Source organism: Elephantulus edwardii, unplaced genomic scaffold (genome assembly GCF_000299155.1).
Source record: "Elephantulus edwardii isolate Elephantulus edwardi_28Jun2011 unplaced genomic scaffold, EleEdw1.0 scaffold00018, whole genome shotgun sequence".
Taxonomy (NCBI): Eukaryota; Metazoa; Chordata; class Mammalia; order Macroscelidea; family Macroscelididae; genus Elephantulus; species Elephantulus edwardii.
Genome location: NW_006399768.1, coordinates 458,850 through 473,007, shown reverse-complemented (window position 1 = coordinate 473,007; position 14,158 = coordinate 458,850). Strand labels below are relative to the sequence as shown.

The 14,158-nt window shown below is 37.0% G+C and overlaps 1 pseudogene; it reads right to left on the bottom strand.

The window, feature by feature from the left end:
* Positions 1 to 12,695: 12,695 nt before the first annotated feature.
* Positions 12,696 to 13,833, bottom strand: LOC102877063 (annotated as a pseudogene).
* Positions 13,834 to 14,158: the final 325 nt, after the last annotated feature.

Here is a 14,158-nt window from a genome sequence, read left to right as displayed (position 1 = left end):
GAAAAAAAATTGGTCCACTTCACTATGTTTCTACTCTAGGATTCACATTTAAATAAAAAACAAAACTAGATGCATGAATTAAAACATCGAAACTGATGATGATTGCTGTTCTTGTTATGTGCCCTTGAGTCAAAACCAACCCATAGCTGTTCATGTAGTGGGTTTTCAGGGGCAGTTAACTGCACAGAAGGAGACTGCTCGTGTTTTTCCCACAGAGCAGTTGGTGAATTTGAATGGCATGCCTTGGAGATGACAATGCAACTTCTCACTTGTAAGGCCCTACTATTATTTATAAGCTAAGTAAGTCAGATCTATGGTATGGTTGACATAAAATCTATTTTTTATAAAATAATGATATTAATGCAATTTCGAACAAAGTTGGAATAGTTGTCTTTTGGACACTGGAATAAATGAATAAATTTTGATCAAGAATGCATTTGTGACACAATGTAACTGAACCAAAGAAACCAAAGAAACTGAGACAGATTTTTTAATAACTATGGAATTACTTATTGTTGTTGTTAGGAGTAATCCAGTAAAGCATGACTCATAGAGACCCTATGAACAAAAGATTTGAGCCTTGTTCTGTATTGCACCATCCTCATACTTCCTGACACACAAGAGCCCAGTGCAGCAGTCATTGTGTCAATCCACCTTGTTGAGGGTCTTCCTCTCCTTTGGAAATCCTCCACCCTTCCTTTAAGTAAAATGGAACTACTCCTTTTACATAAATATTAATACATGAGGGTAAGTGCAAAACACAACATTTAGGCATTGTGAATTTTTGTCAGAAAAAAAGATATTTAAGTATATGTTACTGAAGGATGTGGCATTTGCTTCCTAAATGACATGCCTCCAGAAATTCTATGAACTTTGATAATTGTCGATAGTTGTAGAGGGGCTTCAGGCCTTTTGTTCATAGGGTCACCATGTGTTGTGCTTGACTTGAAGGAAATCAACAACAACAAGAACATTAAATAGCAATGACAACAAGAAAATAAATAGGATAGCATGCATAATGAAGTGAAAGAAAAATCCTTATGCTAAATATGCTGATTAATACTCCATCAATATTGTCTACATTTTAACACTTATTATACATTATACACTAATTTCATACCTGACCTCCTTCTGGTCCTAAAATAGAAATAATATCTAATTATTAACTTCAATACTAAATAGATAACTTGTTAAATTTCAACATTAAAGTAAAGCAGTAAATCCAAAATTAGGAGGTTTGGTTGAAACTCGTATTTCTGATCATTTAAAAATGACAAGTATGAAGGAAGAATCGCTGAGGTGACTAATTTAACGTCAGTAAAAGGATTGAAGTTCATACAATTTTTCAACAGGAAAAAACAGTATTAAAGTTATTCTAATGTGATTGAAAGATTTAGAAGTAAAATCCAAGATGGTTTTAGGTTTTTAGCCTATGTAGTTTTGTCTTCTCATAGTGTCTTGATGACAAGTACAACACAATACTTGTGTGGGGAGTCCACCCTTTGTACCTTCTACTTCATAGATTGATTTTAGGACTAGTTGCCAAATGAGTAAGGAATTGTGCTGACACCTGAAGATAAGTGGTTAGAATCTACTAACTGCTCCATGGGTGAAGGACAGAAATCTTTCATATCATGTGCTTTTATAACCTCTGAAAATCCACTGGAGGATGAGAGATGAGTCATTTCTGAATTGATGGAAACAAAAGAGTTTAATAAAATAGAGACCTTAGTCCATAGGGAATTGTACTTTTAAGTCAAATGTGACACACATCTTTGGTGATGCAAGAGAGAGATGAAAAATCTCTTCTCATGCAATTTACAGACTGCCCAAAAGCCCCTTTATGATTAGCTGAGTCAGTTCCAACTCAAGGCAACAAGTTATGTTTTTTGTGAGTTTACTATGAAAGAAGTCTTGATGATACAATTTGAAACAGGCAAGCTGCTACCTAAAAGGCTGATCGTTTGAGCTTTCCGGAGGCTCTGTAGGAGGAAGAACCTAGTAATCTATTCCTTTAAATATTTACAACCCAAGAAACCATATGGGAAATAATTTCTCTGTTAAATATCTATTAAATATCTATCTGTTAGACCTTGCTTCTAGGTGATATCATTAATGTTACCTGAAAGCAAAATCTTGGGGAAGATTATTCTGAAATGACTAGAGCCATCAACAGTGAAATGCTAGAAATTGAAGCAAGGCTTGAAAGAGTCCATGGTACCAGGGATGTGATGCTAATCACAGATATATCTAGGCAGAAAATAGAGAATACTAAAAGGATTTGTATATGTATTTTATTGACTATGTAAAGGAATTTGAGTGGAGCACAGCAAACAATGCCTAACTTTGAGAAGAATGGGAATCTTACAACACTGAACTGAGTTCATACAGAACCTGTACTTACACTAAGAGGCTGTTTTCTGAACAAATCAAGGGAACACTGCATAGTTTAAAATTAGTAAAGATAGATGTACATCAGGTCTGCATCATTTCTCCATGGCCTAGTAGCAAGGATTTATACTGCCCAGTCAAAAGCACATAGTATGAATCCAATTCCTGTTTCTCGGGGCAAAAAAATGGAAAATATCCTCCCTTGTGATTTAATGCTTTTAAAAACTCACTAGAGGGCCAGTTGTGGATCATTTTGCAACTCTACAGTATTTAACCATAAGAATTCAATCTACTTTCTGAGCAAATCATTTCAGAAGCTAGATTTTTATGAAGAAAATATGGCAACAGAAAATGTAGTAGACTCATCCACAACTTGTGTTACCCAGATGACACAACCTTGTTTGCAGAGAGTGAGAAAAACAAAGTACTAAACTATTGCTATATACAGATAATATGATGGTATACACAGAAAACCCCAAATACTAAATAAATAAATAAACAAACAAACACCCAAACCCAAAACCCAGTTATAAGTAGTAGGCCAATTTAATACAGTGGCAGGATATAAGATTAACATCCAAAACAAGTGGGATTTCTTTACAGTATCAAAGGGAACTCAGAGAAGGAAATCAAGAATGCAATACATTTACAATAATAGCCAGCCACGATTTGAAATACTTGGGAGTGAATCTAACCAGTGATACAAAAGACCTAGACAAAGAAAATTACATAACATTTCTGAAAGAAAAAATAAAAGACCTGAATAAATGCAAAAATTAGGTCCTCTTCATGATTCTAGATTCTATTTTCTCCACTTTGGCTTTAGTTGTTGGTGCATATAGTTGAATGATAGTAGTATTCACTGTAGTTCTTTGAATGCATATGGATATTATTCTGTCACTTCCAACATTGTATTTTAAGTTGGATCTAGAAATAACCTTTTTAAATATAAAAGTGACCCCATTTTTTCCTCACCTTTTCATCCCCAGTATAGTAGATCATATAATTGCCTAACTAACAATGTCCCATGCCAATCCATCTCATTTTACCAATACCTTATTGGTGGTGTTATGTGTCATCAAGTCACTGGGGCCCATGGATCACAATACTTAGTTTGTCAATATTTATGCATTTTATTTCTTTCTTAATATTGTCCGTTTTTCCTACATCCATGGTTCTCACATTCTATGTTCCAATCTCTGTGACTGTTTATAACTGTTTCTCATTCTTTTTGTTTCTATACTTGAGAACTCAGTCTCAGTTACCATGTCTGCCAGTCTCATTGTGCTCAATTGTACATAGAGTTTTTGAAAGGCTGCTATTTTGGAAGTGGATGGCAAAACCTTATAGCTAGTCTGTCTTAATTTGAATGCTCAGATTTAGAACAGTATCTGACAGACAAGCATTCTATAAAAAAGAACAAATGAAAGATATTTCCCAAATTATAGAAATAACCAATAGATTCAGTGTTGTCCCCACCCTTGACAAACATGTCTTGTCTCACCCCTTTCCCAACTCCATCAGCATTCCCTTCTACTCCCACCTATGCCATTCAACACTTATCTCTCCAACTGTCATCCTTGATAAGATGGATTGTATCTCAAATCTTCTGGGCTTCTGTGATTCCTAAGGCCTCAAGCTCTTGCCAGTTTCTTTTGCCGCAGCTAGTATCTCCTGAGTTTAGGAGTCTTTAAGTCCAAATACCAGGTACTAATATTAGGGAAGGTTATCTATCTCAGACGATTCACAGAAAAACTCCTTTGCCTTGAACTTCTGCTCCAGGATTGACTTCTTATCTTATGGCTTAGGACCTCTTTTCCTCCATTTGAAGAGCATTGTTGTCACAATGGAATAGTTTCCCAGGAGAAGGTAAAGCCCACAAACCCTAAAACTCACTGCTCTCAAGTTGATTTGAACATACAACCCTACAATACAGATTAGAATTTCTTGTCAGGATCTCTAAGACTATAGTCTTTAAGAAGCAGATTGCCACATAATTCTCTTGCAAAGCCACTGGCATATCTCCAAGACTGAGATTTCCATTAACAGCACCTTTACCAGTGAACCACCAGCACTTTTAAAGAGCAAATAAAAAATTATAAATTACTATCAAATTATTTATTACACATTTTGTTTCATTTCACCAACAAGAACTCAGAAATAAGATTTACTTTTTAAAATTTACTCTCTCTGACAGCCAACTCAGTACAGAGTTGAAAGTGATTCAAATTCACCAACTGTTTAATGGGAGAAAGACGGAGAAGCTCCTTCAACCTCTGAAAACCTTCTGGAGACTCAGTTCTGAATCTGTTCTGATTCAGTACCAATGAGTAAGTGAATAATACAAGATTATTAAGGCATAAAGTTGTTGTTGTTGTTGTTGTTGTTATGTGCTGTTGACTCATAGTGGCCCTATCTATGTACAAGAGCCCTAAATGCTGTTCTATTCTGTGCCAACCTCACCATCTCTGACACACTTACTCCCACCACCTCAATCACAGAATCAATCCATCTCATCTAGGGTCTTCCTCTCCTGTTCTGTCCCTCCACTCTCCCAAACATGATGTTCCTCTCCAAGGACTGGTCCCTCCTTGCAACATGCCCAAAGTATGTCAGACGAAGCTTCAGAATTCTTGACTCCAAGGAGCAGCCCAGCTTCATCCTCTCCAGGACAAACCTGTCTGTTCTAGCAATCCATGGTATAGTCAACACTCTTCTCTAGCACTACAGCTCAAAGACATCCATTTTCTTTCTATCATCCCTATTCACTGTCCAACTCTCTGATGCAAAGCATGCAATTGCAAAGACTATAGCCCAGATCGGGCGTACCTTAGTCTCCAGTCTGACCTTGTTGCTCTTCAGTAATCTGGAGAGGTCCCTCACACTGACTTTCCCAGTGCAATTTGTCTTTTGATTTCTTGGCTGCTGGTATCAAGAGTGTTGACTATGGAGCCAGGCAAACGAAAACTTTTAACAATCTCAATCTCTTTACCATCCATACTGATGCTGCCAATTGGCCCAGTGGTGAGAATCATTGTTTTCTTTATGTCAAGCTTCAATCCGTATTGAAGGTTGCAGTCCTTGACACTCTGAAGCGAGCACTTCAGGTCCTCCTCAGTTTTAGTAAGCAGGGTTGTGTCATCTGCATAAAGCAAGTTGTTGATGAATCTTCCACCAATCCTGATGCCACATTCCTCCTCATACAGCCAGCATCTGGATGATCTGTTCTGCATACAGATTGAAAAGGTATGGAGACAAAATACATCCCTGGTGCACCCCCTTTCTGATTTTGAGGGTACAATTGAAGTATTTACAACAAAATAGAAATGTTATTATCTGTGGAAGGATCATGGATGTTGTATATGCTGTCTTCATTCAAAACTGTGTTTTCAGAGTAGATAAGTCTACTGTGATGAGTGAATAAAATATTTGAAATCAGTCAATCTATCTATCTATCTATCATCTATATTTATGTGTCTTCTATATGACTATTTACCTATCTGATTAGATGTCACTGGAAGTTAATAACTTCAGTTTTTCCTCCATCTACTAGGGTGACTATTAGTTCAGTGTTGAGGATTTTTATTTTCTTGATGTTCAGATATAATCCATAATGAAGGTTGAAGTTTTCTTTTTTTTTTTTTACAGTACAAATTGATTTATTTAAAACAGTTACAAAAAAGCACAACAAAATAGAAATTATCCTTAGAATTATTAATGCTTTGTTAAAGATCAGGTAGGATTAGAGGGTAAGAAATGGTATTGGGTGGGGGGAGCACCTGACTAGTTCTAAGGCTTTAGATACAATGCAGTTGATTACATATTAATTCAGCCATTACATACTGGGGATAGTAGTTGAGGGATCAGTAATTTATCTACAGGGAAGTCCTGCACAAATTAGATCCAGACTTCCCCAGTGCCTGCCTTCCCTACTCCTCAGGACACTAAAGCCACCTGGATGACAAAAGTCCCACCCTTCCTTCTCCACCCCAGTCCCTACCCATATATTCTCCCCTCCCCTAAGATGCTGTGCAAGCTGAGAGCAGTTTGCTCTCTGCAGCTAGAACATATACTGTTTTGGCTACAGGGATCCTGTGTGTAACTAGGAAGGTTGTAGGGGACAGCCTTATTTTAATACTTCAGGTTTGCCATGAGTATAGTCTCTTCCCCAACACAATCTGGATTCTCTTGAATGTGATAGAGTATCAAGCAAGTGAGGGATCAACCCTGCCGACAGCAATACCAGCAATACACGTTCACTCACAGCTCACAACTACTTGCAAACTCCCTGTCCAGGGGGTGAGTGTAAAACCACTGTGTCATCAGCTCTCTCTAAAGAACCCCAGTCCCCATGACAGTTATAAAGACAGAAATAAATGCAAGTTTGACAATAGGTAAAGGCACATGGGCTGCTGCCATACACGCTGCAGACAGGATCCCAACTTGAGGCCATCTTCACTGCTGGGCGTTTGCAGTGGAATGGCTTTGGGATCACACAGACTTTGAGTCTGCAGTCTACTTGGGGAGGATGGAGGCTTAAATGCAGAACTAATAAAGAAACTTTTAGTGTGAAAAGTGCTTTTATTACTACTATTCCTGCTGGGGAGGCTCAGCAGGGCAAACTGCACCACCTCTCCTCCTTCCGCCCAGGCACTGTGCATAGTCTGCAAGGAAGGAGAGTGTGCAGTTGACGGTAGCATCTCAAGGGCCTGTGGCATCCTCAGCACAGACCAGGCTTCTGGTCCAAAGATGGATCCTAAATTTGAAAGAGCAACTGACAGCTGCAAAGACTGAGATGCTTGTTTAATTATTGAATAATGCAGGAGACCATCCTTACCCCAGGCAAGCTGGAGCCTGAAGGTTTCCCAGCAAAGGGCTAGTAGATTTCTGACCAACATCCAATTCAGTTTGATTCAGCTCTTCAATTGTAGTGTAGCTTTTCCCCCTTCTGTAAAGTTTCACAGCTTCAGCATGGCTTAGATGAAAACTTGACCTCTTCCCCTATTTACCTTGCTTCTGAGACTGTGCCCTATCTCCCGTGGCAAATTCAATGTATTAGGTTATCTTTACTCCAGTGGACTAAGGCCCTTTCCCAGTCAACCCATGTCTGTCCTTCATCTCCAGTGTGATCATACAACCCTTTTCAATGTGCCTGCCTACTGCAGGCTAAATCACACTACCACCGTGTGCTTCTCTTATGATGCCCACTGGTTTAAAAAAATAAAACCAAAACCCACTTAAAGCACTATGCTAGCCAAATTTCAAACCTTTCAACCCTAGAATCCACCTGAATGGATTCTGGCACAGGCCCTAACCTGGTTCTCCTTTTATTTTTAAAAACAGGACACAAGATACCAAAAAAGAAAAAAAGTTAATACCAAACCAGATAATACCATATTAGGGCCTGCATATATCTCCCTCAAGACAGTCAAGATGGGTTATCTGGAGCCAAAGGATGCCTGACATGCATCAAAGCCACATATTCCTTTGGATTCACCATCCCACCAGTAACATTTCACACCATCCCTCTTTGATACGACTTTGCTAAAAAGTAACACCGAACACAGGTAAGAATGGGCAGAATGCCTAGACTTTATCTATCTACATGGTCCAAGACCTGCAGGACAGGGAGCTTGTTAAGGGCAACAGGCAGGAAGCGAGCGGTCAGCAGCAATGGCAAAGCAGCACAGACCAAAGTCCTTGGGGTTATGACCAACTGGGACTAAGAATGCAGAAGGGTCAGTCCAGGTCTGTTAGGGCCTCTTGCCTTCCACCTCCCTCCCTCCCCCTGGCACACTAATCTTGACAGGAACAGTTATTTAAGACATGAATGTGTTATCTCCTCTTTAACTAGTTCTCCCTTCCCCTAGACTGGCATATGCAGTTGTGCACAGTTCTAGACTCTGGAGTCCTTTCTAGCCATGCGTGCTGGAAGTACCTACAAGGGACTAACTGGCCTCCTCCTTCAACTGCCCATTCCTAAAAAGATGACAACTTCCCACTAAAATGCTTAATCTGTCAGCGCCATGCAAGGCTCTTGCAAACTTAGGAAATTCCTGCAAGTAATGATGGACATATCACAGGTTACATTTAGGTCTTGTGCCTGGAAGAAAAGACTGAACCAGGGGTGGGGGTGGGGGGAAGGCAAGAGAACACCACAACACTGACCAATATTTAAAGCACAGTTTCTTTTCCTGGGAGACCATACTTCATGACAAGACACCTCTGCAGCTCAGCAAAATCAAGTATTAATATATTACATATACATGGCACGGAGCTGCTGGTATTGCTTCACCAGGAAGAGACAGAAGAGGAACAGCAGCAGAAAGGTCAGGGCCAAACATGCCAAGGTCCACAAGGACTTCTCTTTCCAGGATCAAGTGGCAGTTAGCAGGCTGGAAGTCACATCGAACTCAAGCCAATGATTTTTTTTCATTCTAACCACTTGGCCTGTATCTAGCTAGATGCAGGTTTGCTTCCACAGCTCCCATATGCGGATGCTCAGTCAGGGGGCCTTGGTGGACATTTCTCTAAATGCAAGCTTTTATAGCTTAGGTTATAAACATCCATTGAAATATTGAATGCTTTTCTTTGGCAAGTTGTTTATTGTGAAGCATTACAAGAAAAAAATATTTAAAGTTATGAACTGTTTTTCTAAATTTTCTTCTGTTTTTCAATGTATATACTCATTGAACTTCATGTGTATCTGTGTAAGCTGAGCTTCATGAAATTTCCAAAGGCTGATTTTTTTTTTATTTTTTTTTAAGTAGGCCACCAGTCTTTTTTCCTGAAACACTTAAATGCAGTCTGGAATCTCCACCTATTTAGTTAGTAGGTAAGTATGGTAATTGCAATGTCTCAGAACTCTATTTTTAAATAAGGAAGGAGATTAATTTCAAAGCATTATTGAAATTAATAAAGGAGAGCCTCAAAAAAGTGAAGATAATTGCTAAGAGATTTTTCCTATCACTATTTCCACTCATATCTATATTTTACAGTTTACGGTGAAAATCACAGTGATTTGTTTCTATGTTTTCTTTTCTAAACTATATTATTTATGCTCCTTTCTTCAAATAATGCATGCATCATTTTCTTGAAAAAATGGAATTCTATTATATGCAACTGCTTTATTTTTTCACAAGCTAAACATATATTAAATTAATAGGTTTTAGAAAATCTATAATATTCAAATCAATTTTTGTTCTTTTGATACAAACTTTAATGTACTCAAAAAATTAACATATATATATAAATATATATATATAAAAGGATAGTAAAGAAAATTTAAAAACTCCTTAAATTCCAAATGATCTTTGTTAATTTATAATTTTGGTAATTATTAGATAGTCTTTTATAATAATTCACATTCAGGAACACCTACATGCTCATACTTTTATTATAAAAATAATTTTTATTATTTTACATAATTTGAATTGGTTCACATTGTTTGTTTTTATTATCTAAATGTTCTGTTCTTATATAGTTTTAGATTTCCACTAAAGGTTCAGAAAATTCTCCTCTATCATAGTAAACCAATTTTGAGAAAACTTAGGGGATGGGCATAATGAATACGGGAAATCTACAACCTATTCATTTATTTTACATAAGAACTCTAAAAAGGCTGAGAGATTCTATAATGCGAAAATAGATGGATCATAAAGACATTTTGTGTACCAGAAATATCACTCTGTAGGAAAAACAAATGCGATTAGATGTTTTATGATTATACAAATATCATTATTTAAGTCAGTAAACTTGTGATACCTTTCCACAGAAATCATGGACCTGGGCAATTGTCTTGATTGGCAGAACTATGTACTGATTCTGATAACAAACCATTAACTGGACAAGTTCCCTCGAGAAGTGATCTATTACAAAATCTAATTCTGAAAAGCTGGATAAATGAGATTGCAGAGGTAGAACAGCTATACATGTCAGATATCATTGCATCAGTATGCTGTTATTCACTATTGAAAGTTGTACATCATCTTCTACTCTTAATTTTAATTTTCTTCTTCTTTCTGAGTACTTATCACCGACTAACATGAACCAGAATGGTAGAAGTTTTCTTTTTCTTCTTAATCTCAGAAAATGTAATATAGTGTTTTACACACAGGAGATTCTTAAACTTCCTATAAAAGAGTGATGAAAATTTTTTATTATCTCTTTAGTACTTTTAAATATACTGCCATGTAAAATAAGGTTTAAATTCTCAAACGTTACAATTTACTTGAGTTAAAATGATTTTTTTAAAAAAATAAAAATACCCTTAAACTCTATTGCACTTTTATCATGAAACAACTCAGAGTTTAGACACATTTTAGAACCAAGTTTTAAAATGGTTACTGATCTCAGCTTCTATCCAAGTCCTCATAAAATCTCCTAGTATGTTCAATGAAATGTAATAGAGCTTTTACTAAAACTAATGACTGAATTAATAAATCTGAATTCCCAGCCTAATGACACAATTGTTACTATATGCTCTCAAATGATGCAAGTTTATCTCACTGTAAGTTTTTTTTTCCCCTTATCTATCCCAGTTACATTTCCAAGTAGAATTTCCTGACATTTCAGTGGCACTAAGGATTAACAATGTTGTTTATTACATATAAATATATTAACCCAGAACTACCTACAAGGCACTAGGCTACATATTTGGATAAATATAAAGATAAGACCCAATTGTCAAATTCTATCAAAATAAATGACAGTATATGTTGTAGTTGTATTGTTGTTAGCTGTTACTGAGTCAATGACAATTCATAGCAGTCCTATGAACAGTATACTTAAACCTGCCCTATTCTGTCCCATCCACACAATCACTAATACAATCTAGCCCAGAAATATCATAGAACACAAGATAGAAAGAAGTAAGTTACAAGGCATAAAGGACTATAGTCAACAATTAACCTACTGCTTCTCCAAACAGTGCATATACACATATGCATACAAAAAAACACACATGATTCCTTCTTCCTGAAAAGCTTTTATTTTTTGGCATTCTCATTTTTTATAAATGTACAAAGTTATTGTTATTGTTGTCACGTGCCATTGAGTTGGAACCAACTCATAGCTGACCATCCATCTTCCAGTGAATTTTAAGAGACAGTGTATAGCACGGGAGGAGATGGATCATCTTTCTCCCATGGGATAGTTGGTGAATTTGAACCATTTTGCTTTGAGTTGGTAGTATAGTTTATTACCAATAAGCCACCAGAGTTCCTATATGAAAATATTAAGATGTAGTTTCCAGTGATCTGGGTTCAAGGGTCACAGAGACAGAGCTCAAGAGAGATGACTGAGTGCAAAGGGCTACAGCTCTACCAGGCAAATAGCACCTGTTTAGAGCTAACCCTCGTATTTACTGTAAGTCTAAAGTTACTAAAAGTAGCTCAGGGAAAAGACATATGAAGAGGTGAACATACACATTTTTCAGAATGCAGAAAAACAATATATTTTGGCTGAAGCAACTTATCTCTGACTACCCAAAACTGTGTTCTCTCACTATATTTTGACTCAAGAATGCAATGGTTAAGTATGTCTAATAAAGGACTGTTGACTAAGTGTTCCAGGGGATGTTCTGGGAATGTTTGCAGTTCCAACATTCAATCCCTGGAAACATTCTATAGCCTTCAGTGCTTACCTCAGAGTGTTTAACCCTTTAAGAGTAAATGGCTCAAAGAGTGCTGATGTAGAACAGTTCCTGGAACAAGATTAGAGCCACATTCAGCCCTGACCTTCCTATGGGTCCCTAGCATTCTAGAGCCTCAGTTGTACCTGGAACATTTCCTTGTGCAGCAGATTCTTTATTGCCATTAACTTTTTAGGGATCTTTCATTAAGATGAGTCTAAAAGGCTTTGAGGTAATAATGGACATTAAACTTCATAATTTCTAATAACTTGAGCTTTAAAGGTTTTTTTGGTTTTTGGTTTTTGTGTGTGTGTGTGTGTGTGTGTGTGTGTGTGTTTTATTGGCAGAGAATTTAATTCATTACAAAGCCTACATCATTAGAGAAGATATTTCCATACAAAGAAAAGTATTACACTATTTATACAACACTTTTAAATGGGAATTTAAAAATTTTGGCACGTTAAAAGGAACTGAAAAGACTACAAAATAAAGGACAAAGAAAGGAAACCATTATAGACACAGAAGAGAGGAAAGGGTCCTTAAATGAGAAACATCTAAATATTAACAGAGAATGAAGACAAAACCCCAAGCTGGATGAATCTCCTGAAATGTTCTATCTAACAGAAGTATGCTTTGATGCAGGTGGCTTTGTCTTTCTCATGGCAACACTCTTCTACTTTGTTGTGATTGGTTGAACATGGCCAAGATAAGATTTTCTTGTGCTGGTTGCCTGTCTCTGCATAGCCAGAAATGACTGCCCCGAGCCTGTACTAGCAAGTCTATCTTCAGCAGCTTTTTTATGTAGAGTCATTCTCATATTGTACCAGGCACTAACAATATACTTCTCCTCCATCTCTCTTTGACTCTTCGGTTTTTTTCATATTCTTTCTCTAACGAATGGAACAGTCGGTCCTTTCCTGGAGCTGGTTTTTAAGAGCTTGTATTTCTGGGGCTGCTCCTCGATTCTGTTTAGGATCTAAAGTACGAATAACACTTTTGGCTTTCTCTAAGTATTTTTTTATAGCGTTCTTCCATTTGCTTCATTTCTTCCTTTTTCTTCCATAGAGCTTCTTGTAATTCTTCAATTCTTAATGAGCTATTGTTAAATCTTGGCTTAAGATCTTCAGTAATGGCTCTCTTCTTCTGCAATTCATTATTGGCTTCATGAAGTTTCTCTAGATGTTCTCAAGCTTCATTTTTAGAAGAATTGAATCTTCTGCTTTTCAGCCTTGATCTTGTAAAGACTTCTGCAATTCTTCAACTTATGACTGTACTTCCAAAAGTCTTTGATTCACCAGCCTGTTTTCCGTTTCCAGTTCATTCTCGCGGAGATTTGCGTCATCTAGAAGGCTCTGCAACAAGGCAATTTTTTCATTGTCTGAACCCTCTTGGTTAATTTTTAACATCTTATTCTCATGCTGAAGACGAATAAGTTTCTCTCTGATTTCAGGAGTAACTATCTCTGCTGCCAGACTATCTGAGGTCTTCTGACTTCTCAGAGGCATCAACCCTTGAGTTGTGAGCTGCCCTTCTTGGGCCTGCATACAGCGGAGCTCCTCAATGGTTTCCTTCAGAGAATCCCTTTCTGTTCTTAACCTCTCCTTTTCTTTTTGAAGACCATCAACTTTTTCTTTCAGTCGCTTATATTCAAAATCTATTTTATCTGCTTTCTTTGATTCTTCAGATAATCTACTTTGCAGTTCTACAACCTGTCTTTTATACGTCTCAAGCTGACTTCGAGCTGCATTTGCTTTTCTTAACTCTTCCTCTAAACTGACAGTGTTCTGTATATACATAGTATTCTTCTCTTCTAAGAGCTTAAGAAACACATGGAAGGACAACTAATTTTGAAAGATTTTTCCCAAATTACAGTTGAAGCCACTACATTTTTTTAGTCATTTAAACATAGACAACAATAACAACCTGGGAATCAAGGGGAATGATGGTTGCCATGTGGATCTTTCAAATGTTAGCTGTTGAAATAACTGGTCCTGGAACCATCCAGTCTCTACAATATTAATTCAGTAAAATCATAAATGTATTGCTTAAATGCTTTCTAACTTGGCTTCTTCCTAGTTATAAACAGTTTAACTTAAAAAAAAAAAAGCTGCCTTCATTCAGAGAATGCATATGCAG